We start from the raw sequence: 26,742 nt of genomic DNA on the forward strand, positions 1-26,742 counted from the left end.
TGGGCTACTTCCAGTGTCTCAGCAGACAACCATTTTGCCTTCTTGGTTTTCTTTTTTTTTGGGACGTACTTTGTTGCTGCCTCCAGAACAATGTTGTGGACTTCTTTCCATAGTTCTTCCATAGCTGGGGGCAATCACTGAGAAGGCCCTGTCTCTCGTCCCCACCAATAGTGCCTGTGACAGTGGTGGGACCGAGAGCAGGGCCTCCCTGGAAGATCTTAGTCTCTGCAGTGGTTCATAGAGGGAGATGTGTTCAGACAAGTAAACTGGGCCGGGGCCGTTTAGGGCTTTATAGGCCAAAGCCAGCACTTTGAAGTACTTGGTAGCCAACTGACAGCCAATGGAACTGATACAACATGGGAGTTGTGTGCTCCTTGTATGCTGCCCCAATTATTAACCTGGCTGCCTCTCGTTGGACTATTAAAGTTTCTGAACAGTCTTCAAAGGCAACCACATGTAGAGCATGTTGCAGTAGTCTGTCCTAGATGTAATAAGAGCATGGACTACCGTGGCTAAGTCTGACTTCCCAAGGTATGGGCACATCTGGTGCACAAGTTTTAATTGTGCGAAAGCCCCTTAGCCACTGTCAAAACCTGCGATTCTAGGCTCAGTGATGAGTCCAGGACTCCCAACCTGCAAACCTGTGCCTTCAAGGGGAGTGTGACCCCATCCAGCATCACCTGTAAATAATAAATATGTTTCTGCCAACTTCTGCAAATCCCTTTGTGCACTCTGATACCCATCCATTTTCCTATTTTTTCTGTGGCCCCTTTTCAGCTCTTATAACTGAATACCTAAAATTGAATTAGTGTATGGTAGCAAGGAATCAATAAAGTTTGGATTGTCCTACACTGTAGAAAAAAGAGCCCCGGTGGCGAAGTGTGTTAAAGCACTGAGCTGCTGAACTTGCAGATCGAAAGGGCCCAGGTTCAAATCCTGGCAGCGGAGTGATCACCTGCTGTTGCTCCAGCTTCTGCCAACCTAGCAGTTCGAAAACATGCCATTTTGAGTAGATCAATAGGTACCACTCCGGCGGGAAGGTAATGGCGCTCCATGCAGTCATGCCAGCCACATGACCTTGGAAGTGTCTGTGGATAACGCCGGCTCTTCGGCTTAGAAATGGAGATGAGCACCAACCCCCAGAGTCAGACATGACTGGACTTAACGTCAGGGGAAACCTTTACCTTTTACACTGTAGAATTAATGCTTTGGAATAATTGGAGCTGTAGTTTTACAAGATCTTTAGCCTTCTCTGCCAAAGAATGCTGGTACCTCACTAAACTATAACTCCCATAATTCCCTGAACATAGAAGTTTGAAATCTTTTGATGAGAAATATGATTGATGTTTTTATTTTTTTAAAATAAAACTATTGCCTAAAAGTTTTCTATGTAGCTCCCAGAACTCCTTATTTGTGCTGTCTCTGTGAAAAAAATATGTTTTAAGTTTGCGGGCAAAATAAAGGAAAAGAACCAGGTGGTGAGAAAGAAGGTATTTTGTGGGATTATAGGCAAGGCACATGAGGGAGCCGGCATTGAAAATAACTGTGGATTCCGTGCAGCCTGTTCCTAAAGGGGTTTTGTGGAGGTAGCTCTGTTCTTTTAACATCCTGTTGCTCATTTGTGCTTTCTCATTTGATGGCTGGTTTTGAGGAAGTAGCTAATTTCCCCCCTTTAGTCCTTGCCCCTCTGGTGACGGTGATGATGATGTGTGAGTTGAATGTATACAATGAAGGAAAAGAAGTGGAAGAGAACTGCCTTGTGCTGATGTCAGGCGCAGGGCTGGCTTACAAGAGGGTGTGATTGAGTTTGGCTGAGCTTCAGACAGCCCTCTATCTTCTGTTTCCAACTTCCAGTGTGCTGAGACGGGCTGCAAGGTACAGAAACCCTCCCTGCTTTCCTCTCTCTCCTTCCTTCCTTTCTAGGGACGCTTTGTTGTCAGAGGAATTTGTGTGTGTTTTGTGCATACATGTATATGACAAAAGGAATGTGAGGAGATTTGAAAAATTGGGCAGAAGGGGGAGGAAACAACAGAAGTTGGGGCAAGGCAATGTGTAGACAATTTCCAGGCCACTGTGATGGGGGAAGCCGGCTGCTTCTGTGGACGTGGGTGGATTGGAGGTGAAAACCACAGAAGCCTGGCTGGTTTGCTGCCTCTGGTCAGGTGGGGCCGAGAAGAGAGAAATGTGTGCAAATGGTGTGGGGTATTAATGCTTTTCTTCTCCCCCTCCCCTTGCTGGATCTGCGCCTGTGTTTACTAGAGAGAGGGATAAAGAGAGTGCTGCAATCTGGGAAGGGGCAAAAATAGGTTACTTTGAAATATGTATGACTCCAAGCCGTGTCCTGGGGAGCAGCCTAGGAGATTCTTATTTTAGCAGCAATGAGGGGAAAGAGGAGAACTTTGTGTGCTTTCAGGACTGGGGAAGAAGATGAGAAGGGAGGCCAGAAACTCCAGTGTCTGCGGTGATTCAGCCCTCTTCTCTGCTTCTGGCCTCCCTCTCCTTTCGCCTTGCAAAAATGTGGCATGTTGTTGCACTTTCTTTTGTGTTTAACCCCCCACTCCCCATGTAGTCCTAAGAGGAAGCAAAACTGTTTTCAGTCCAGCCTGTTGTGGCGGGTGTGTGCTTAGTGCCACTTCAGACTTGAATGCTGTGCTGCCATCAGTTACATCTTTCATTGAATGCCTCTGGCTTTATCTGGCCCTGGGGAAACCTTGGCTGGCCTCATTTCCCTGAATAAGAGGGTGTTGATTCTTCAGATTCACCATGGATATCATGGTATTGCATGCCTCAGTTTTACTGGCATGAGTATATGTAAAATGATCCTAGCCTGGAAGTCTGAATGTTCCTCAGTTGTTTCTACAAAGCTCTATCTCTGTAATGCAGGAGTCAGTTGCTCCCAATTAATGGTGAGATGTTGTCTATTATGCTTTAGAAACTATTCCTGGGCTGGCAGAATTAGGGGAGGCAGGCATGTTTTGAGAAAATACTGGACTGTCTTCAGCTTGTGTTGTGAAAAATAAAACCTCTCCCACAATACAATAAGCTTGGGAGGATAGAAAAAAAGTATTACTTATCTGCTGGTAGGATTTATTTCTAATATTACAGGCATGTTGAAAACACTGATTGTGGACTCTTCTTTATTATGCTCTATTCTTCTGTTGAGCTATAGTCCCTTCAGTCTGCATAATGGCCAGAAGCTTGATAATCCTCAAAAACCTTTGAAATCTCTCTTAGAAAAAATGTATACGCATGAATATCCACAATATTGTGTGCTACAGCAGGGCGCAGAAGGTAATTGCAATGAATAGAGAGCTGTGATGGATTTGAGTCTGGGGGGACACCTCCTGTAAACAGCAAAGAAGGAAGCAATTTCCTTGTGTGGATGATTACATGTGAAGTCCTGCAACTAGTTTGAGGCCTGGACGGTGCTTATATGCACAGGCTGGCCTCATAATGGTCCCAAGAGCCATAGTATTGGTAGATAAATGGCCATGGAGGATTCAGCTTTTAAAAAATCTCTTCAGTACCCCAGGGCACATGTTTGGAGCATCAGAGTTCCTGTCCCTTAATCAGTTTCATCATGCGATGTGGTCTACACTTAGGTGCACTGATGCGCATTAAGGACTCTATTCCAGAGAATCTGCCAATTTTGCTTTTCCCAGTTTGAAGCCCTTAATGCAGATTGCGGTGTGCTGCTGTCAAACTACCTTCAAACTGCATTAAGTGGTTACTGTAAATGTGCCTTGTGATCTTTGTGGAAGTTAGTCTATAGAGAACATAATTGCTTGTGTTTGATAGGGGAACATTTCTGGATAGGTAAAGGTAAAGGATTTCCCCTGACATTAAGTCCAGTCATGTCCTACTTTGGGTGTTGGTGCTCATCTCCATTTCTAAGCCGAAGAATTGGCGTTGTCCGCAGACACCTCCAAGGTCATGTGGCCAGCATGACTGCATGGAGCGCTGTTACCTTTCCGCCAGAGCGGTATCTATTGATCTATTCACATTTGCATGTTTTCGAACTGCTAGGTTGGCAGAAGCTGGGGGCAACAGTGGGCGCTCATTCTGCTCCTCAGTTTCAAACCTGCAACCTTTTGGTCAGCAAGTTCAGCAGCTCAGCGCTTTAACACGCTGCGCCATTGGGGGCTAACATTTCTGGAGTAACTGAATTGGAGAGTGGGATGTGTTGACACACTGGGTACTTCCACATGTATCATATGTTCACTTATTTCACATTATTTAAAGAGTTACTACGTTAAGTCATCTTCCTTGTGTCTTTCGGCTACATTTTCCTGCATCTTCTTTTATCTCTTTTTTCTTACCATGCACATAAATATATTTAGTACACAAGGAAGGAAAGACTGAATTACTAACAAGTGCACTTAGATTTTACAGTACTAGGGGCCATCTGCCTAGGAGCACCCAGAATTTTAAAGGAACCTAATCAGCTGATAAATAATAGACTAGGCCTGCAGATCAAATGTGATTTCATGCATTTGTGGGATACTTGTCAAAGTTAAGCAGCGGTTTTATATTAGGAAGCAGATGAGAGACTAAGGTTCAGATTCCTGTTCAGCTCTCTCATTGGTGATCTTAGCCAATTTGCTCTAACATGGCATATAGCATAAACTATGTCATATTCGCCTTTGAACATTTCGGCTCTTATTTACGTATGTGCTTGTGTCTTAGAAATATTAGATTAAAAGGAGATCAAAATTAGTTTCCCTTTGTGTGTGCATGTGATTAAAAGTGTCAGAAGATTCTTTATCTCTTTTGTATCTCAGGAGGTCTGCTGATATTCTAAGATAACCGTATTAGTCTCCCAGCCATCAAAGTGAGACCTCTTAAACGTTATAGTCTCTCGAAATCCATTGGAAAGAGAAACCCCAGAAAAAAAATATATTTGGGATATATCCTGCATAGATCGTCAAATAATTGCTTTTAAATAAAAAAAAAATAGAAAAGCTTTTCTTTTGGCTTGCTGCTTTGTGATCTTAGGGAAACCTTCCAAGTATTTTCTGGTTGCTAAGAAGTCTTCAGAACACTATTATTGTGATCCATAAAAGCGGTGAAATCATCAACCATGTTGTGATGTAGCACGAATATATAGAGACTCTTACAGGATTTAAGTATCTCTTCTGTTTTTTGGTTGAGCAGATCTAGCTTTAAAAGAATCTGCAGCTCAGTGCGTGATTTACGGTGTGAATGTTAATGGCGAGCCTTGTGATTTTTGTAAAGAGGGAGGTTTCTTAGCAGAACAAGTTGGAAGAACTGTACTTTTTAGACCCAGGATTCCTTAACAGAAAAGGCTTGGCTTTCTCAAACATTGGCTAGTCTGTAAATAAATATGTCTTTTGTAAAATGTTTATTAATTTTTGAAATTGATGGAATTGATGAAAGGCTTTCAACTACCAACTCAAAGTAACATTTATTTTCTTATTGTTTTATAAACAGACATCTGCTTAAAATTTCCTCTCTTGTGCTAGCCAAGTACTAGATATTTTACCTATGGTATGCCAAGAGAAATTTCTAATTTGATATAGAATTGTACTATTCTGTTGCTCTGAGGATATAAAGAGCCCAAAGTGAGTTAAGACTATATATTTCATGTACAAATGGTTGGTGCTTAATAGGTCAACCTTATGTATGTCTACTGAAAAGTAGATCCTACTGAGTTCCCTGGAACTAAATTGACACTAAATTTGGCTCTTTGTTAAGTAATATTAAACATTCTGCATCTGCTGCCTTTAGAACGGCTTTCTCATTTCCCCATTTTCATTCTACACATGGAAAAAGTTGAGGGAAGGTTTTGTTGTGCTAATAGAAAGTAATTTGAATTAATGAAACAAAATCTACAGGAAAAGGCATAAAAACATAAGCCTCTACATTTTTGAACTTCCTTTCTCAAAAGCACCAACTAGAGATGCCCATGTTAAGGAATCATGGGAGTCCATCAATTCCTTAACCCTGCATTTGTTGCTTCCACCACCAGCCCTTTTCTCTACAATGGCCTTCTTTTGTTTTCCCTCTTTTTACAGAGCATTTGGAGGATGCTGTTCCAGCACTTCCATCCAAAGGTGTTTCTGTGTTATCATCTTCCTGACACCTCATTTGTGGCAACACAAGCAAGCAAGCAAACAGATAGCTACAGCATGAGGTTTTCGTATGTTGACAGGCAATTGTTGATCTCATTTATTTTTCAGGACATTTATTTATTTATTAAAGTTAGGTGTTGTACCAATAATCCCAGTGTGAACAAAACAAATTAAAAGCATAGCTATGAAAATTAATATGAGAAATAGAAAAATTGCATGTTAAAAATCATTCAAAGAACAGGTAGAATCATAGAATCGTAGAGTTGGAAGAGACCTCATAGGCCATCCAGTCCAACCCCCTGCAAGAAGCAGGGGAAAAAGTACATTGGGTGTTGTTGAAGAGAATGGAGAATATGATTTGTCATAGGACTGTGTTCCAAAGTTGGGATGCCACCAGCATTGAAGTGCTGCAGTATTCTTCTGGACCACGGCATCTAGACTTCCATAACATTGAGCAATAGCAGCTAAAGTGATGTCAAACTGCATTATTCCTAGAAGTAGATGCACCCATAGAGAACAATCTCACCTGAAGATGCCAGTGTCTCCCATTTGAGGATTCGAAACTTGTACTGTTGCTTCCTGATGCATGTAGGGAATCAATGACAAAGAAGCCTCTTAATTATTGGTTTCTGTTCTCATGACAAAATGGGAGGTTTTCACTCACATTCTTTCTCATGGTTGGTTTGTGTTTTTTTAAAAAAAGCAGTTCTCTTTAAGTACTTCCTTATACAAAGCAAACAGGAAAAAAGGGCCAGGAAATCTGTAAATTAAGCCCCAGCTTATTTGGAAAGATTGAATTAATGTTTCTGGGAGCCATATTTAGTAGGACAAACTTGTGAATAAACACAATATGAAAATGTTAGCGATGGAAAAGGGCCTTGCTGTATAATAAGTATCTATTTTATTGCATTTCTATCTTACCATTCCAGTTTTAGCCAAACATTGCAAGGGGCTAACTGATTAATAGTGTGTTGTCGAAGGCTTTCATGGCCAGAATCACTGGGTTGCGGTGAGTTTTCCGGGCTATGTGGCCATGTTCCAGTAGCATTCTTTCCTGATGTTTTGCCCACATCTGTGGCAAACATCCTCAAAGGTTATGAGGTTTCAATCTCACAACATCTGGGGATGCCTGCCATAGATGTGGGTGAAACATCAGGAGAGAATGCTGCTGGAACACGGCCACACAACCCAGAAAATCCACAGCAACCTCATTAACAGTGTGCTAAAAACCATCTAAAAGGGTTAAAACAAATTGAGCAATAAATGTTTGGATTATTACATTTGCAATTAAAGTCAATAATTAATAAAGCCATTTAAAAGTCTAGTCTGAAGAGATGTGCCTTGAAGCCCATCTTCAGATACTTCATAAAAATAACAGGAATGGGAACTGATTTCAACTGTATTCTGTGTTGATAAAAACCATATCTTTATGCCTTTTTCTAATTATAGAAAAGCAAAGTTGAGATTTTGGAAAGAACTGGTTAAAATAAATTTATTAACGGTAACTTCTTAAAATTTTCAACATTTTAAAATGTTTTATATTATTCTTTAAACACGTGGTTATGATGGGGGAGTCTTAGTGGTGCTTTTTATTAAGTTGTTTTGTTACTTTTTGAGGGGTAATTTGCGGAGGATGATGACCTTTTTGAAGCATTTCATCATTCTTATTACTTTTTCGTTCTAAAACTAGCACCTTTGTAACACAATAATGATGACTAACCCAATAGATTTCTTTTATAATTGTAGCTTAATAGTGTGATTTAAAGAAGTTAATGTTCTTTAACCCTTTTAAACTTAACATGTTAGTGTCAGCACGAACAACCCCAAGCTTAGCTAATGATTCAGCGGTGCCATTTTCATTAGACAGAAAAATCAGCAGAAATCATTACAGAAGTCTTACGTATATGTATATGTAATTGCTGTCCAAAACTAGACAAAACTTTGGTATATATGTGATCAACTATCTTATGGTGGATCATTATTTGATTTGATTCAGCTAACAAAGGGGAGGGAAAGGTTATAGAATTGGAAGGAGCTTCAGGAACCATGGAGTTCAACTCCTTACTCAATGCAGGATCTCCAGCCAAAGCATATTCTGCAGGTCTCCCCTCTTTTTTTGAAGCCATCCAGAGAAGAAGACCCACCCACCTCTCTAAGCCAGTCATTCCATTGCTAAGCCATTCTTGCTTTGAAGAAGTTCCAGCTGAAATCTACCTTCAGACCATTAATAATAATTCACTTATTTATATTCTGCTTTATCTCCCTGGAGGGACTCAGAACAGATTACAGTACACATATAAGGCAAACACTCAATGCCTTTTACACAACAACAACAACAACAACAACAACAACAACAACAACAACAACAACAAAAACATACACAGTAGTGTTGTGCTTTTGTATGGAATTACTGTTCGTTTTGTGTAGTTTCATTCATTTCATCTTATTTTCATATTTGTTCCCACTAACAAAAATGGGGTGCCTATACGAACTGAGGGCTCCTGGTGGCTCAGTGTGTTAAAGCGCTGAGCTGCTGAACTTGCAGACCAAAAGGTTGACAGTTCAAATCCCGGGAGAGGAATGAGCGCCCGCTGTTAGCCCCAGCTCCTGCCAACCTAGCAGTTCGAAAACATGCAAATGTGAGCAGTAGGTACCGCTCCGTCAGGAAGGTAACAGCGCGCCATGCAGTCATGCCGGCCACATGACTTTGGAGGTGTCTATGGACAACGCCGGCTCTTCGGCTAAGAAATGGAGATGAGCACCAACCCCCAGAGTCGGTCACGACTGGACTTAACATCAGGGGAAAACCTTTACCTTTACCTATACAAACAGAATAAAACTTACAAAAAACCCCCAAAAAATTGGACCATTGGCTGCAATGGGAGGGCTTCCGAGCCCCCCCCCCCCCCCACAGCTCAGTTTTTGGGCTAGAGGGGTGAAAATCACCACACACGGAGGGTATTTTGACCCCTTTTGGCCCACCAACTTTTTAAAAGTTTGGGTTCCCCAGAGTATTATTGTTATTATTAACATTATTATTATTAACACCCATTGGCACACATCAGCTGTCATGGGGAAGCAGCCCTCTCTCAGAATCCGGTTAGGATCCCAGAATAACTGTTGTTATTCATATTAATATTATTATTAACACCCATTGGTACACATCAGATGTAATGGGGAGGCACTCCTCTCTCAGACTCAGCTTAGGGAACCAGAGAAACTATTGTTATTTATATTAATATTATTAACACCCATTGGTACACATCAGCTGCAATGGGAAAGTAGCCCTCTGTCAGTACCTGCTTATTGTTACAGGGACGAAATGAAAGGAAAAAGAAAGCAAGCATGCTGACTGTGCGGCTTTCATTTTCGTATCACCTCTCGTTTCCTACAAAAATGTCTTTATTCGTTTTGTGTAGACGAACAGTCGAAACGAAACGATAGCATGAAGGAAATGAAGGAAAATGTTTCACACACATCTCTAATACACAGACAAAGGTAAAAGCCTTCCCCTTTTTTCATCTCCAGCATCTGCAGATGATGCTCAACTCCAGCCATGGGGAGGTGCTCCTGTTCCATTTTCTATGCCAAGGAGCCTGTTGTCTGTAGACATCTTCAATTGTGTTTTGTCTGCATGTGGCGCCCCTTTACCTTCCTGCCAAAGCAGTACCTATTGATCTACTTGCATTGCATGCTTTTGAACGGCTAGGTTGGCAGAAGGTGGGACTTACATTCGGGAGCTCCCCCCGATTTGCGGCTTCGAACTACCAACCCACCAGCCAGCAGCTTTCCTGCAGCTAGCCGTTTTACCTGCTGAGCTATCTGCAGCCCAGCATTATATCTGATGCTATGCACTAGTAGGTTAACACCTCCACTTTTCCATTGCTCTCCAGGTTTCTTTGGCAGCCTCATAGGGATGAAGATGCATACATGAAAGCAGAAGCTTGCAATAGTACCTTTCATAAACACCACAACATTAAGACCTCACACAACCAACACGGTCATGCCATTTTTTACCTAGAGTTGGTCTAATAAAGATATTCTCCTAATAAGGACTTGGGATTTATTTTATTTTGCTTATTCATTCATTCATTCATTCATTCATTCATTTTTATTAAAATATTTCTGTGCCATTCCTATGCCATGGTATATTTGGGCAGCCTACAATAAAAGCAGTTTATCCAGTGTAAACATTATAAATTATTCAAAGAAAAGTATACAGACTAAAATGTATTAATTCGTTTGACAGATAAAATAGTGTAAATTGTTTAAGCCACTTTAAAACCATAAAGCATGTGCAGATGTTTGGTTTTTTAAACAGATGTCTTTCAGTTTAACCACTGTAGACCCAATAGTAGTTTTGAGGGAGCAAAGTAGACAAAGATAGGACAATTAATGGAAGGGTTAAATACATTCACTCATAGCATCGCTTCTGGAGTTTGATTTGGGGAGCCAGTGTGACTGCTTGAATGGGAAAAAAATGAAGAAAGAAAAATAACCACCCATTTGTGCTCCAGTCTGTTAGTGTTTTAGTTTTGTCTTGCTCTCAGTGTCGACAATATCTGTGTATTTTCTTTTGATTCCGGGGCCTAGCTACGGCATACACAAATCGGCTCATGCCAAAGTACACATTTACTCAAGAGATCGGGCTCTTCCTGGGCAAATATCACCAGTCTTTATAACCTTCCGATGGAGTTATTTTTAATTTAGGAAAACAGAAGAACTTCCTGTCGAGAAATTAAGTAGGAAAAACAAATTGGGCCCTAATTTACAGGAGGTTATATTGAAGCTAGTGGAAAATACAACATAGTCTGCAAATATTTTCTATGTCCTTGATCTTGTCAAGGAAGACAAGATGGCGGCGCGTTAACAGCCCCTATGATTAGCTCCGCTGGGGAGGATCTTGAACTGTCCCTAGGTTGGGGGCCCCCCCTCGTCACCAACTAGAGGGGCGAGATTGGTACATTGCCCTGGGGGGTTTTGTGACCTACTGTGAGGTTATTGAACTGTTCCGAGGGCTCCGTCCGCGAGGAGAGGAGGAGGAGAGAGGAGTCCCGTCCGCCATTCCAAAGGTGCATCCGGAGAACCTTGAGAGCCGCTTGAGTTTGCAGCGTGGAGTTGCTGGTGGCTGGCGGCGGCAGGAATGGTGAGCGTGAGACGACTGCCCTAGCGCTTTTGGTGTGTTTGAGGTCGCGCCGGACCGGGCGGCCTCGGCTAGGCTTCCTCCCTTCCTTCCACCCTTGGCTGGGCTTCCTTCCTTCCCTCCACCCTTGGCCGTGGGGGCCGCGCCGGACCGGGCGACCTCTCGGAGCTGCTCGCCGGCTTGGGCCCGTCGATTGGGGAGGCCTACCCCCATCCCAGCTCCAGCTGCCTCCTCTCTGGCGGTGGGGCGCGCACCGAACCGGGCGGCCTCCGCTCCTCCCCTCCTCGGGCCTTCTCTCGGCCTTCTCCATCGGGCCTTCCTCTCGGCCTTTTCCATCGGCCTCATTAAGACTCTGGAAGCTGCGCCGAACCGGGCGGCTTCCTGGCATCGGTCTCAGTCTGTTGCTGGCTGCTCAGGGGGGAAGATTCAGACCTCCGGAGGCCGCGCCGAGCCGGGCGGCCTCCCCCCCCCCCTTCACAGACCTTTCCTTCGGCCTTTGCAGAGGCAACGAACAGGGAGGCTGCCGGCCATTGGTCTTGGCCTTTTCCTGGCTACCTGGGAGAAGGATCTAGCCCCTGCAACAGCGCTGAAGAGACTTTGGCCCTAGAGGTCCGCGCCGAACTGGGCGACCTGCCTCAATCCTCTTTGGCCCCTACATAGGAAATTCTAGCCTCAGGAGGTCGCGCCGGACCGGGCGGCCTCCCTCGGCCCATTGCATCGGCTGCATCGGCTATACAAGCAGAACCAGGCGTTTGGAGGCCACGCCGGACCGGGTGGCTTCCACTAGTCTTCTTCTGACCTCGTGTTACTAGGGAAGACACTTTCGCTAGCTCTGCTCTCCTGCATCTGGAATTTACATCAAACTAGGTGGCCTCGAGACATCTTTAATTGGGTGGACTTGTATTAAGCAGCATTTATAAGATCCTCATAGTCTGCTACCTGCCTTTTTTTTTTTCCTCCTTTTGTGTGTATGTGTTTGTGTATGTGTGTCTTACAGAGTCGGGAGTGAGAAACTTTTATCTCTATGCAGGGAAACTGTATTGACCGTGATAGGTAGCGGGTTTTAACCTGGTATTAATGTCATAGGAAGCGATCACTTAGGTTTGAGAGTACCGTGAGTTTACTGATGGGTAATTGAGGGTTTAGAATGTGAATTGATGGTCTGTGTATGTTGGTGGATATACTGCTGAGTGAAAGCTTGACAGAAAGAGACTATAGGATTGAGGTGCTAATTTTGAAAGAGCAGAGTGGCATACTATAGGAAGGCTTTCTGAGAAGGTAATAAGAAATGAGTTGGAAGGAAACTCCGGGCAATAATGAACTCTCGCACTTATGTGATCTGTTGGGGAAATCGTTCGGTACTGTCCTGCAGCAGCTGGAAATACTGAACGCGAAGCTCGACCATCTCTTCAAGGGAATTTCCCTGATTGTGAAATACCCTTCTCCTACAGACACTATAACAACTATACCACCCAGGCTTATTAACTCAAATGAGGAACTTAACACTCCGGAAGGCCATGGAGAAATTAAGCTCAAGGAGCAGAAGGTGGTCGTCGGTCCAGGCCTTAGAGGGACTAGAGAGGAGGGTGGGCTTTTATCTGGGGGAATGGGTCTGGGGAGGGGGGATGGGAAGGAAACCAACAATGTCCTGCAGAAGTCTAACACTGTGCTGCCCCCTGAATTGGCCGGACAATCTTTGGAGACTTCCTGCAACTCTCAACATCTATTACGAACAAACAAGGTTGCAGTGGAAGTTTCAGACTCGTTATTGAACAGAGGCAGGTGGACTTCTAAACGAGCAGTCCAGGTATCTCTTGCACAAATTTTATCCATAAGCTGGTCGGAAGTGAGAATCAAGACAATCGACTGGCTTTGTAGAGAATACCAATCCTGGAACCGCTCTTTGCGTCTTATCATTGGCTTGGAAGATAAAATATTAAGGGAAAAATTGTTTTTGTGTGGGCCCAAACTGCAACAATGGGGCATCACTCTCAGGAGGGTTCTGGTAGACCCACTGATTCGCCCCTTGCACATCGGGCTGAGTATTGACATTCAAGAATCCCCAATTCTAAGTCATGCTTATTCTACCTCCGAAGCCCACAACAAGACTCCAGTCTTGTTTAGTCACCTTCCCATTCATGTTGATGATAAATCAACTGACCCCTCTCTCCCATTAGTGGAGAGAAGCTCCTTCTCTAAACAAACAAGTACCCTTGGAGGCTCTCCTTGCCAGGACAGCTGACTAGTCCCGGCAACTGGCAATTCCACCCAGTTTATCCATCAGGGGGAAGAAGGCTTTCATGGTGATATGGGGGAGGAGAAAGCACGGTCACTATCGACCCGGGGAGAAGCGCAACAGAGTTTTTGCGACCCTGGAGAGGTCTAGGTGCGGTAGTCGTCAGGACAGACCCCCCAACCTCAAGGTCCTGCTTTTGAACGCCAGATCCGTCAACGGTAAAACAGCTATCATCCAGGATTTGGTCCTGGATGAGGGGGCGGATCTGGCATGCATCACCGAGACGTGGCTGGATGAGCTGGGAGGTGTGAATCTCACCCAGCTGTGTCCTCCAGGTTTCGCGGTGCATCAACAGGCCAGGGTTGGGGGGCGGGGAGGAGGAGCTGCGGTGATCTTTAGGCAGTCCATCGCCCTGATCAGATGCGCCGTTCCGCAATCTCCGAGGTTCGAGTGTGTTTTCCTGAAGGTGGGAGCCCGAGACAGCTTGGGGATTCTGCTGGTGTACCGTCCACCCCGTGACCCAGCAGTCTCTCTGTCTGAGCTAGCAGAAGTGGTCTCCAATGCGGCTCTTGTCTCCCAACAACTGATAGTGTTGGGAGACTTTAACATTCATGCTGAGACCACATTGACAGGAGCAGCTCAGGATTTCATGGCTGCCATGACAACCATGGGGCTGTCTCAAATTATATCTGGGCCCACACATCAGGCAGGACACACCTTGGACCTTGTTTTTGTTGTGGACGGTGGGACAGTCAGAGTGGAAGAGCAAAATATTCTTCCATTGTCATGGTCTGACCATCATCTGATCTGTTTAAGTATCGCCGTTTCTTCTAACCTCCGCAGGGGTGGTGGACCCATTAAGATGGTCCGCCCCAGGAGACTGATGGATCCGGATGGACTTCTGAGGTCTCTTGGGGATCTTCCTGTCTTGGAGACTGGCGATCCTGTCGATGCCCTGGCTGATCGCTATAACAGGGAGTTGGCAAGGGCACTGGACACGATCGCTCCCGAACGTCCCCTCTCGCTACGTAGAGCCACGTCGACTCCTTGGTTCACTGAGGAGCTGGCCGTGATGAAGCGTGAGCGGAGGGGACTAGAGTGCATCTGGAGGAAATCTCGGGATGTGTCTGACCAAGCACGGGCTAAAGCCGCTATTAGGGCTTACTCCGTGGCTTTGCGAGCAGCCAGGAAAGCTTTCACGACTGCCCGCATAGCGTCTGCGGCCAATAGGCCATCGGAGTTGTTCCGAGTTGTTGGGGAGCTCCTACGGCCTCCTGAGGCACAGGGGCTTCCCGATGACTCGGCAACTAGGTGCAGCGATTTCGCTCACCATTTTGCAGGCAAAGTTGCTCAGATACGCCTTGAGCTAGACTCCAGTTTAATTGTAGCTCCAGAGGAGGTAACCGAGGTACCTGTCTGTTCGATCTTATGGGATTCTTTCCGGCTTGTTCTTCCTGATGACGTGGAGGGGATTCTCGGGTCTGTGAGGGCGACCACCTGCGCTCTGGATCCTTGCCCCTCCTGGTTGGTCAAGCTGGCCAAAGATGGGTTGTTGGATTGGTTTGTGACCATAATAAATGCCTCTTTGGTTCAGGGGTCAGTTCCATCCTGCTTTAAGCAGGCGGTAGTAAAACCACTATTAAAAAAGCCTTCGCTTGATCCATCTATTTGTAACAACTACAGACCAATCTCCAACCTCCCATTCTTGGGCAAGGTGCTGGAGCGGGTGGTTGCCAAGCAGCTCCAGGAGTTTCTCGATGACACTGATTTTCTGGACTGCTCGCAGTCTGGCTTCAGGCCTGGGCACAGTACCGAGACGGCTTTGGTCGCCTTGGTGGATGACCTCCGCAGAGAGCTGGACAGGGGGAGTGTGACCCTGCTGGTTCTCTTGGACATCTCAGCGGCTTTCGATACCATCGACCATGGTATCCTTCTGGGGAGGCTCTCTGGGATGGGGCTTGGTGGCACTGTGCTGCAGTGGCTCCGGTCCTTCCTGGGGGGTCGTTCCCAGATGGTGAAGCTGGGGGACTCCTGCTCGGACCCCTGGCCATTGACCTGTGGGGTCCCGCAGGGGTCTATTCTATCCCCCATGCTATTCAACATCTACATGAAACCGCTGGGAGAGGTCATCCGGAGTTTTGGAGGGCGTTGCCATCTCTACGCAGATGACACGCAAATCCACTACTCCTTTCCATCTGAATCCAAGGAAGCCCCTCGGATGCTGAACCAGTGCCTGGCCGCTGTGGCGGACTGGATGAGGAGGAACAAGCTGAGGATCAATCCTGACAAGACAGAGGCCCTCCTGGTCAGTCGCGCGTCGGATCGGGGTATTGGGTGGCAACCTGTCCTGGACGGGGTTGCACTCCCCCTGAAATCACAGGTCCGCAGTTTGGGGGTCCTTCTGGACTCAGCGCTGACGCTTGAGGCTCAGGTGTCGGTGGTGGCCGGGAGGGCCTTCGCACAACTCAAACTTGTGCGCCAACTGCGACCATACCTCGTGAAGTCTGACTTGACCACGGTGGTGCATGCCTTAGTTACCTCTAGACTGGACTACTGTAATGCGCTCTACGTGGGGCTTCCCTTGAAGACGGCCCGGAAACTACAATTGGTTCAGCGCTCGGCGGCCAGATTAATTACAGGGGCGAGCTACAGGGAGAGATCTACTCCCCTGTTCAAGGAGCTCCACTGGCTGCCGTTCACCTTCCGGTCTCAATTCAAGGTGAATACCATCATTTATAAGGCCCTAAACGGTTTGGGACCCACCTACCTTCGTGACCGTATCTCCTATTATAAACCTATTCGATCCCTCCGCTCATCCGGGGAGGCCCTTCTTTCGCCACTGCCTCTATCCCAGGCCCATCTAGTGGGAACGAGAGAGAGGGCCTTTTCTGCTGTGGCCCCCCGACTGTGGAATTCATTGCCCTCTGAGATCAGGCAAGCCCCCACCTTATTGGCTTTTAAGAAAGATCTAAAAACGTGGCTTTTTCGATGTGCCTTCGGGGAGTAAATGTTATATACCTCTTGATTACTCCCCTTGGATTCTATCCTTTGGACTGTTTGGACTGTTCCGTCTTATACCCCTGTTCTCTTTATTTATATGCCTCTCTCTCCCGAGTTTTTAATTAAATGTTCATGTGGCCCGCCCTGTCTGCTCTGACTTGCGTTGTAATGTATATGATTATTTTTGTACTATTATATTGTGTTATGATATATTGTTTTATTTTGTTATATTGTATCGTGTCTGGGCATGGCCCCATGTAAGCCGCCCCGAGTCCCCATTGGGGAGATGGTGGCGGGTTATAAATAAAGTTTTATTATTATTATTATTATTGTCATATTTATGTTAAATTTGTTGCCCAATGTGCTGGATAGCATTTATAATGTATAGATAATACAAAAAAGGAATTTTCTCGTGGTTAAAAAGGTACAAGGAAGAAATCAAGTCCAAGTAAAATTATATATATACAAGTACAGATAGAAAAAGTGGGGATGACCAACTTATAATTAAATGTACCTTAATCTTAGGTTTATACAGACAAGAAAGAACAATAGATAGTGGTGCAATTTCCCCTAGAGACCCTTAAATAATTGACTTGTTTTAGAGTTAGTTCCTTTGTAATATCTATGTATAGGCTTTTTTAGAATGTTTTCAAATGCATTTCAAATGTATGGGGACATTCTTCACCTTCTACCCTTGCTTTTGGATTGCAAGTTCTACAATTCTTGAATGATGTTAATGAACATCTGATAATTGATGTTCAAAATATCTGGAAAGCCAAATATTTCCTTATCGATGTTATGATCCTTACTTTCCTAAATGATGTGAATTATTAAAACAATACTGAAAAAATCATGTCAAAGATATGGCAGTAGTCTCTTGTAGCAAAAAACAACAAAGTACTATGCAGCCTTTTAAAATTGTCTATCATTTGACGGTTGAACTCATGGCAACTGATAAGTTAATATCAGTTCATGGAAATATGCACAATTTGTTCTAACTGCAGAGTATCCCTGTAGAAGTTTGCTTCATAACTGACTTTAGCAATAGTGAAGATGTCTCCAACTCTAGTCAAGATTGAAGGACTGCTTTTACGCTCTTTCAATAGGTAAAGGTGTTTGTAACAGGTGTTGACAGCAGAAACTGTTTTTTCAGCATATGAGCAAACTTACGTTTTCCTTTTTAAATTGTGCAAAGTCCACATAGAAATCTTTAAAGGAAGAAGGCATGTTTGCTTTAGGATTACTGCTGATTGCCAAAGTATGCTTACACCCTGGGTAAAGGAATATAGTCAGTGGGAGGTTTCTCGTGGAAAGCAATATTGCATGGCTGTAATTTGTAACCTGCCAGCTCTGGAACTTTATTAATCTATGTCCACACAACCTGTCGTATTTTATACATGTATTTCCCAATGAGAGGCACCTTATAAGAGTGTGTATGTGTTTGTGTGAATGTGTACAGAAAACACCCACGAGAGAGATACTGTATACTGTAGAATGACAGAGATAGAGACATAGAGAAAGAAATTGTGGGGAAAGTTGTAGGAAGAGACACAGAGGAAATTGTAGTTCCCTAACCCTGAAAAAGCACAAAACTGAATGGGGCACCGCAGTTGAAGGGAGATGTTGACAAACCGGAAAGCATCCAGAGGAGGGCGACTAAAATGATCAAGGGTCTGGAGAACAAGCTTTATGAGGAGCAGCTTAAAGAGCTGGGCATGTTTAGCCTGCAGAAGAGAAGGCTGAGAGGAGACATGATGGCCACGTATAAATATGTGAGGGGAAGTCATAGGGAGGAGGGAGCAAGCTTGTTTTCTGCTGCCCTGCAGACTAGGACGCGGAACAATGGCTTCAAACTACAGGAAAGGAGATTCTACCTGCACATTAGGAAGAACTTCCTCAACTGTGAGAACTGTTCGGCAGTGGAATTCTCTGCCCAGGAGTGTGATGGAGGCTCCTTCTTTGGAGGCTTTTAAGCAGAGGCTGGATTGCTATCTGTCAGGGGTGCTTTGAATGAGATTTTCCTGCTTTTTGCAGGGGGATGGCCCGTGAGGTCTCTTCCAACTCTATGATTCTATGATTCTAAAACAGCCAAGAACAAGTAGAAACCGCATATACAAATTCAAGGCAGAAATGTGAATTCATCTTCCATGGGAGGCGGTGCTAGTATCCTTTTCTTCCTGGGTTTAATAGAGATGGGGCTACTAAATCGTTGAATTTGGAACCTTTCCTAAAGATAATCCTACCAGATTGCTCTTACTATCATTTATCACCAACTCCATCCCCATTTTTGAGCTTCAGAGTAAGTGGAGAGGTGGGCCCTACATTGAGATCATAGCTGAGACTCCAGCCTTACTCACATCATCTGAGACATAAGCAAGGGAAGTCCCAGAACTTCTGCTTCCTTCAGACCTGATGTAGATTGGCTCCGGCTCCAGGAAGTGTATTCTTGCCTACACCTCACCGCCCTACCTTATTTACCATAGTACAAAGCTGTCTTTCTAATGAAAGAATTGAAATATGTGCACAAAAGGGAGAGCTACTTTTGAAACTATCTCTGGGTTTTAGCCTCCGTAATTTGGTCTGCTGTTCAACCCCAAAGCTAAATTCTTCACACACCAAATCGTATCTCTGTAACATAGCAGAGGAAGGTCTTATAGGAACAGGAAAGAAAAGAACTCAAGACTATCAGGTTCCTGTCTCAGGCTGTCCAAATTCTTCAACAGGAACAGGGAATACACTGCATAATTTTGTTGCACTTGTTTAACACTCGGTTAGTCCTTCATATGTCTACTGAGATATAAGAACCAAAGTGTTCAATTGAACTTGTGGGTGCGGGACCTTTACATCATGTCCTCAGTGTGTTGTTGTTACTGGTTGCAAAGAACAGAACATGGTTATGCTATGTATGGGAGGAAAGGTCCAACGTGGGCAAGAAGTGGTGACTGTGGGAGAGAGAAGACGTGGTTGTGTGAGATGGGAGGGTCAGCTTTTGCATAAATGAAATTGGAGACAGAGAATTTGTTTCCTCCCACAATGTGGAACTAGGCAGTTTCAAAGAAGATTGTGGGTTGTGCTGTGTACAGTTATTCTAATATCACATTTAATAAGGGGGGTGGGTGGAGAAATGAGTGGTACATTATGGAAAGTAATGATTTTTTCAAGCCACTCCTAAGCCATGGTCTGTCACTATCCTTTCCTTGTATTGGCTGTGCTAAAAAAATTGCATGGGTCACATGAAGAGAAAATAATAAAATAGCCTATAAAGAGCTTTCTTAATGCCTCCGATGGCTTAGGGGATAAAAGCCTCGTGACTTGAAGGTTGGGTTGCTGATCTGAAAGCTGCCAGGTTCGAATCACACCCAGGGAGAGAGCGGATGAGCTCCCTCTATCAGCTCCAGCTCCATGCGGGGACATGAGAGAAGCCTCCCACAAGGATGGTAAAAACATCAAAACATCTGGGCGTCCCCTGGGCAACGTCCTTGCAGATGGCCAATTCTCTCACTCCAGAAGCAACTCCGGTTGCTCCTGACACGTTAAAAAAAAAAAAAGCAAAATAAGAGAGCATTAGTTTTATTTTGGCCCACACTTAACCTGTTGAAATTTCAGGTCCAGAGCAATAGAGACCAGCCATAGTGTCAGGACCCTAGCTGCAGAGCACCAATAACCATGCGCAGAGACCAGAATCTATCTAATATCTTTATTAAGAAAATATATAAAGTCAATAAAAACAAGTGTAGAATATAGTTCAGAAGTAGACCTTTCAGGAAAGGTCAAATATAGTCCAGGAAAATAATGTCCAATATGTGATATTAAAGTCCAAAGTTATAATCCAATAACCGAAACACACACTTTGCCAAGCAAAGTGTGGGGAGAAGACAAGGTCCTTAAGTCCATAGAAACTTGGCAAATAGGCTGGAAGCAAACTTGATACTTGGCTAGAACAAGACTCGAAACAAGGCAACAAGAGCAAAAACAAGGTCCGTGACGAACGCGGGACAAGGCAAGGCTGGAAACTTGATCCGGGAAACAGGGAACTGGAGTACGAAGTCTACACACGATCTCACTCCTCCAGCTGACGAATTGACTCCGCAAGGATTTCTTTGCAGGCAAACACCTATATAGGATCTTGTTTTCCCGCCAAGGAACACTTTCCCTGGGGAACAAGAAACGAAACCCATACTGTGTCCAGATGCATGACTCCTTAAAGTTTCCCAAGGGAAACAGACTTAATCAGCTAATTGTCTGGCAGCTATCCTGGCGCTCCTGCGAGTCGCCTCCCGAGCGCCTCTATCTTGATTATAATAATCCCGGCGAGAAAATGGGGGAGATTTCTGCTCAAGGCTTGTTTGGCTGACTTCTGGTGGGCAAACATCTTGCAGGTGCAAGGGCTCCAATTCTGGCTGAAACGGTGGGAAACCCAAGTTTTCCTCTTCATCTGCCACAATAGTACTGGGAACGGGACTACATGGCCCATGAGTCATCACACTATCCCCCTCCTCAAGGCCCCTCTCCAAAATGGGCCCTCTTCCCGAGGTGCGGGGCCGCGGCTTGGCAGGGTAGGCCTGATGGAAGCGGCGGACTAAATCGGGGGCATGGACTGTGGAAGCGTCTTCCCAAGAGCGTTCTTCGGGGCCAAAACCCACCCAGTCAATGAGATACTGAAGGCGGCGGCGGTGGAAGCGAGAATCCAAAATGTCCTGAACCTCGAATTCCTCCTCCCCATCCACCAAAACAGGAGTGGGGGCCGGCCGGTCTGCATCGGGGCAGACACCATCCGCCGGAAGGAGCAGGGAGCGATGAAACACTGGATGGATGCGCATAGAGCGCGGAAGTTGGAGTTTGAAAGTCACGGGGTTAAGTTGCGCCACCACTGGGTAGGGACCAATGAAACGGGCATCTAGCTTCCGGCAGGGACGGTGGGAGGGCAAAAAGCGAGTGGACAGCAGAACCCGATCTCCTACCTTGATTTTGGGGCCCGGCTGGCGATGGCTGTCAGCGTGGCGTTTGTAGTCCTCCTTGGCTTGGTCCAGTTGCTGGAGCAATAGTTGTTGCACCGCTGTGAGTTCCTGCAGCCAGTCCTCCGCTGCAGGGACTTCTGAGGTTTCAATGACAGGAGGAAAGAAACGTGGATGGAAGCCGTAGTTTGCAAAGAACGGGGTTTCCTTGGTTGAAGCCTGGACACCGTTGTTGTAGGCAAACTCTGACAGAGGTAATAGGGAAGCCCAATTGTCCTGTTGATAGTTTACATAACAGCGAAGGTATTGTTCCAAAGTGGCATTGGTACGCTCCGTTTGCCCATCTGTTTGGGGGTGATGAGCTGAGGATAAACGAGAGTCTATGCCCAATAGTTTTTGTAGTGCCTTCCAGAATCGAGAGGTGAATTGAGATCCACGGTCAGTGACTAAACTCTTGGGCAATCCATGTAGTCGGAAAACGTGCTGAAGGAATAAATCTGCAGTTTCTTTGGCTGTGGGAAGGCCATCACAAGGAATGAAATGGGCCAACTTGGTGAAAAGGTCCACCACTACTAGAATCATGGTATATCCAAGGGAGGGTGGTAGGTCGGTGATAAAATCCGCAGAAATTATCTCCCATGGACGAGATGGAGTAGGAAGGGGATGCAGTAGCCCTGAGGGCTTCTCCCTTCTTGTCTTGGAACGCTGGCATACCGGGCAGGTATTGACGTATTTTTCCACATCCTTGCGGATCTTGGGCCACCAAAATTCTCGTAGGATCAAATGCATGGTTTTAAATAGTCCAAAATGTCCTGCTGGCTTGCAGTCATGACATAGGTGAAGTGCCTTTTCTCTGCCTGGTCCTGGAGGGATGTAGACATGATTTCTATAGCATAGTAGTCCATCCTTAAGTGAGAAAGGGAAACGTAGTCCTTGGCGAATTTGATCTTGAGCCCAGGCATCTGCCTGCTGGCTGGCTCTAATTTCTTGAGCGCAAAGGGGTTCTGGGTTGGAAGGAGTTGGTTCAATTGGAGTGGATTTGGTGTTTCCCACTGTGAGCGTGGCAAAATTTTCGGGTTGCAGCAGTCTAGATTCTGAGGTCTCTCTGCGTCCTGCAGCATACTCTGGTTTCCGTGATAGAGCATCTGCTTGCTTGGTCTGAGCCGGGGTCACATAATGGATCTGGAAGTCAAAACGTTCAAAGAACAAAGCCCAGCGCTGCTGCCTTTGATTTAACTTTCGTGCGGTCCTTAGGTGCTCTAAATTTCGATGATCAGTATGAACCTCAATGGGGAATTTGGCCCCTTCCAACCAATGTCTCCAATTTTCAAAGGCTGCCTTTATGGCCAAGAGTTCTTTTTCCCAAATAGTGTAATTCCTCTCTGGGGCTGTTAGTTGGCGGGAGTAATAGGCACAAGGATGAAGATGCTCTCCCACTGGTTGCATGAGTATAGCCCCAATTGCCACATCAGAGGCGTCAGCCTGCACAACAAAAGGGGTTTTAGGATCAGGGTGCTGTAGAATTGGCTGGGTCGTGAATAACTTCTTTAATTGTTGGAACCCTTTCTCTGCTTGCTCCGTCCAGCGGAAAGGCTGTTTTCCACGGATGCAGCTGGTGATTGGGTCAGACCAGCGGGCAAAGTCTGGGATGAATTTGCGGTAGTAGTTCGCGAACCCCAAGAAACGTTGCACTTCCTTCTTGTTGGTTGGCGCCCGCCATTCCAATACTGCTGAAACCTTCGCCGGGTCCATGGAGAGCCCTAGTGGCGAGACGCGGTACCCCAGGAAATCTACTTCTTGCAGATCAAAGGCGCATTTTTCTAACTTGGCATATAGTCCATGATCCCGCAATCGTTGTAGCACCATTCTGACGTGTTTCTCGTGCTCCGATTGTGATCTAGAAAACACCAAAAAATCGTCCAAGTATATGATCAAGAACCGATCTAGATAATCCTGAAAGATATCATTGACAAAATGCTGGAATGTTGCGGGAGCTCCGGATAATCCGTAATTCATGACCAGGGACTCGAATAATCCGAATTTGGTCTGGAAAGCTGTTTTCCACTCGTCCCCCTCTCTGATGCGAACTAGATTGTAAGCCCCCCGGAGATCCAGCTTGGTGTAAACCTTGGCCCCTCAAAGCCGGTCTAAAAGGTCCGAGATCAAAGGCAGGGGGTAGCGGTTCCGCTTCGTGATATTATTCAATGCTCTATAGTCCACAACCAAGCGTAGGTCCCCTGACTTCTTTTTCACAAACATCACCGGGGAAGCAGCTGGGGATTGAGAGGGTCTGATAAATACCTTGCGAAGATTTGACTCTATGAACTCCCTGAGAGCTTCTTGCTCTGGTTCAGTCAGGGAGTAGAGGTGTCCTCGCGGGATCGGGGCCCCCTCCACCAAGTCAATGGCACAGTCGTAGGGTCTATGTGGGGGTAGTTTCTCGGCTTCCTTTTCATTGAAAATGTCCCAGAAGTCTGAATATTTCTTGGGCAAGGTGATGATGGGCTCAGCGCCTGTGGCATGGCAGACCTTGGCTACTAGACAATGGTTTTGGCAATACTTTGAAGCAAACTGTAGTTCTCTGTTGGTCCAGGAGATGCTTGGGTCGTGGAGTGTCAGCCATGGAATTCCCAAAATCACAGGGAAGTGGGGCACCTCGGTAACGAAGAATAATAATAAATAAAATAATAAAACTTTATTTATACCCCGCCACCATCTCCCCAATGGGGACTCGGGGCGGCTTACATGGGGCCATGCCCGGGAAAAATACAATATAACACAATATAAAAACAACATATCATAATACAATTACAACAATACAATAAAGAATCATAAGAAGAAGGAAATCTCTTCCATGTGTTCCCTTATCCACATTCTGGTGGGTTCAGTCCATTGGCTTACAGGGCCCGTCTTTAGGGGACGACCATCTATAGCCTGCACCACTCGGGCATTCTTGAAATCATGATATTGTAATCCCAGAGAGTCGGCATACTCTCTATCGATGAAATTGTTTATTGCTCCTGAGTCTATCATGGCATGGATCATGACGGGTCCCTTTTTCGCTGACCACAACGTGACCACTAGGAGAAATAGGACCCCCGTCTGCGGCTCTTGAGTGGGGTTTTTGACCGGGTTGGCGAGCCTCTCTACGCCCGGTCATTGACTTCCCCCGCCGGCTTGGCCCCAGCCGCCTCGGCCGTCTCCGTCTCCACGGAGGATGCCGCTGCCAGGCGGGTGGCGGGCTTTCTTTTGGCTGGGCATTCTCTGGCGAGGTGGCCCCCATTACTGCAGTACCAACACAAATTCAAACGTTGGCGACGGGCCTTTTCGGCAACATCCAATCTGGGGCGCACATTGCCCAACTACATCGGTTCTTCCTCGCTTCCCATGGGGTTTGGGGCTGGCGGTGGGGATTTCCATACTGGTCGCGGCTGAATGCTGGTAGAAGCGGGGGGTCTCACTCCGGCTCTTCCACTCTGACCTCGGAGCCACTGTTTTTTGTTGGCAAGCAGGACTTCGGCTCGTAGACAATGATTAATGAGTCTCTCAAGAGTCTCTGGAGGATCCACCTTAGAAATTTCTTCCTGCATCTCGAAGTTAAGGCCCTCACAAAACTGCCCTCTAAGGGCGATATCGTTCCAACCGGTGTTCTGAGCCAGCACCCGGAACTCGGCTATGTACCGGGACAACGGCCTGTCCCCTTGAAGGAGTCACCGGAGTTTATGGCCGGCCGCCTCCTCGTTGTCCTCGATCCCCCAGGTCTTCCTAAGGTGGTTCAAGAAACTTTGCACGGAGCTTAGGTGCGTGGAACCCGCATCAAACAGCGCCGTCGCCCAATTGGCCGCAGGCCCATCTAGGAGACTGTAAATCCACGCCACTTTGACATCTTCTTGGGGAAATTCAGCTTGGCGGGCTTCTATGTACGCCTGGCACTGGCGACGGAAAACATGAACCTTGGAGGCTTCTCCAGTAAACTTGGTTGGAAGCGCTAGGGCAGGGAGGCGTGCTCCGCGTTCCTTCAAGCCCAGAATCTCACCCTCCTGTGTTCGGAGAGTATCTCGGATCCTGTCGAATTCTTCCTTGGAAATGGTGTAGCTGAGTGGTCGGGCTTCTGCCCCGGTTCCTGTAGACATTCTGGTCTTAGGTTAATTGGTGCTTAGGGCGGCGGAGTCAAACTGTCAGGACCCTGGCTGCAGAGCACCAATAACCATGCGCAGAGACCAGAATCTATCTAATATCTTTATTAAGAAAATATATAAAGTCAATAAAAACAAGTGTAGAATATAGTTCAGAAGTAGACCTTTCAGGAAAGGTCAAATATAGTCCAGGAAAATAATGTCCAATATGTGATATTAAAGTCCAAAGTTATAATCCAATAACCGAAACACACACTTTGCCAAGCAAAGTGTGGGGAGAAGACAAGGTCCTTAAGTCCATAGAAACTTGGCAAATAGGCTGGAAGCAAACTTGATACTTGGCTAGAACAAGACTCGAAACAAGGCAACAAGAGCAAAAACAAGGTCCGTGGCGAACGCGGGACAAGGCAAGGCTGGAAACTTGATCCGGGAAACAGGGAACTGGAGTACGAAGTCTACACACGATCTCACTCCTCCAGCTGACGAATTGACTCCGGAAGGATTTCTTTGCGGGCAAACACCTATATAGGATCTTGTTTTCCCGCCAAGGAACACCTTCCCTGGGGAACAAGAAACGAAACCCATACTGTGTCCAGATGCATGACTCCTTAAAGTTTCCCAAGGGAAACAGACTTAATCAGCTAATTGTCTGGCAGCTATCCTGGCTCTCCTGCGAGTCACCTCCCGAGCGCCTCTATCTTGATTATAATAATCCCGGCGAGAAAATGGGGGAGATTTCTGCTCAAGGCTTGTTTGGCTGACTTCTGGTGGGCAAACATCTTGCAGGTGCAAGGGCTCCAATTCTGGCTGAAACGGTGGGAAACCCAAGTTTTCCTCTTCATCTGCCACAATAGTACTGGGAACGGGACTACATGGCCCATGAGTCATCACACATAGCAGGATCTGCTTTAAGCGTGACAGAAAAAAGTGTAGGCACTGACCACCAACATCCATCTGGCGAAACTGCTACATTTCCATTGCTGCTATACACTGAGAGCTGAGAAAGATAAGCTCTCTTTAATTGATGGTTTGTGCTGTTGAACTCAAGCCTAAGAGTATGGTAGGTGGAAGTCTGACAAAGCCAAGGCGTTGAGTAGAGGTTCTGACTAATTTTCTCGCCTTTGTGCAGTCTTGCAGTCACAGGTCTCCTCTTGTGCCTTGGTTGAGATTGAAGGAAATG

The 26,742-nt window shown here is 45.9% G+C and overlaps 1 protein-coding gene across 1 annotated transcript in view; it reads left to right on the top strand.

Annotated features, from left to right (window-relative positions):
* Positions 1 to 1,311: 1,311 nt before the first annotated feature.
* Positions 1,312 to 26,742, top strand: part of dgka (diacylglycerol kinase alpha) — a 78,786-nt gene continuing 53,355 nt past the window's right edge. Inside the window, exon 1 of the mRNA XM_008114418.3 lies at positions 1,312 to 1,875. The gene's annotated coding sequence lies outside the window, so the exon portion shown is untranslated. The remainder of the gene's footprint in view (positions 1,876 to 26,742) is intronic.

Source organism: Anolis carolinensis, chromosome 2 (assembly GCF_035594765.1).
Source record: "Anolis carolinensis isolate JA03-04 chromosome 2, rAnoCar3.1.pri, whole genome shotgun sequence".
NCBI classification, from domain to species: domain Eukaryota; kingdom Metazoa; phylum Chordata; class Lepidosauria; order Squamata; family Dactyloidae; genus Anolis; species Anolis carolinensis.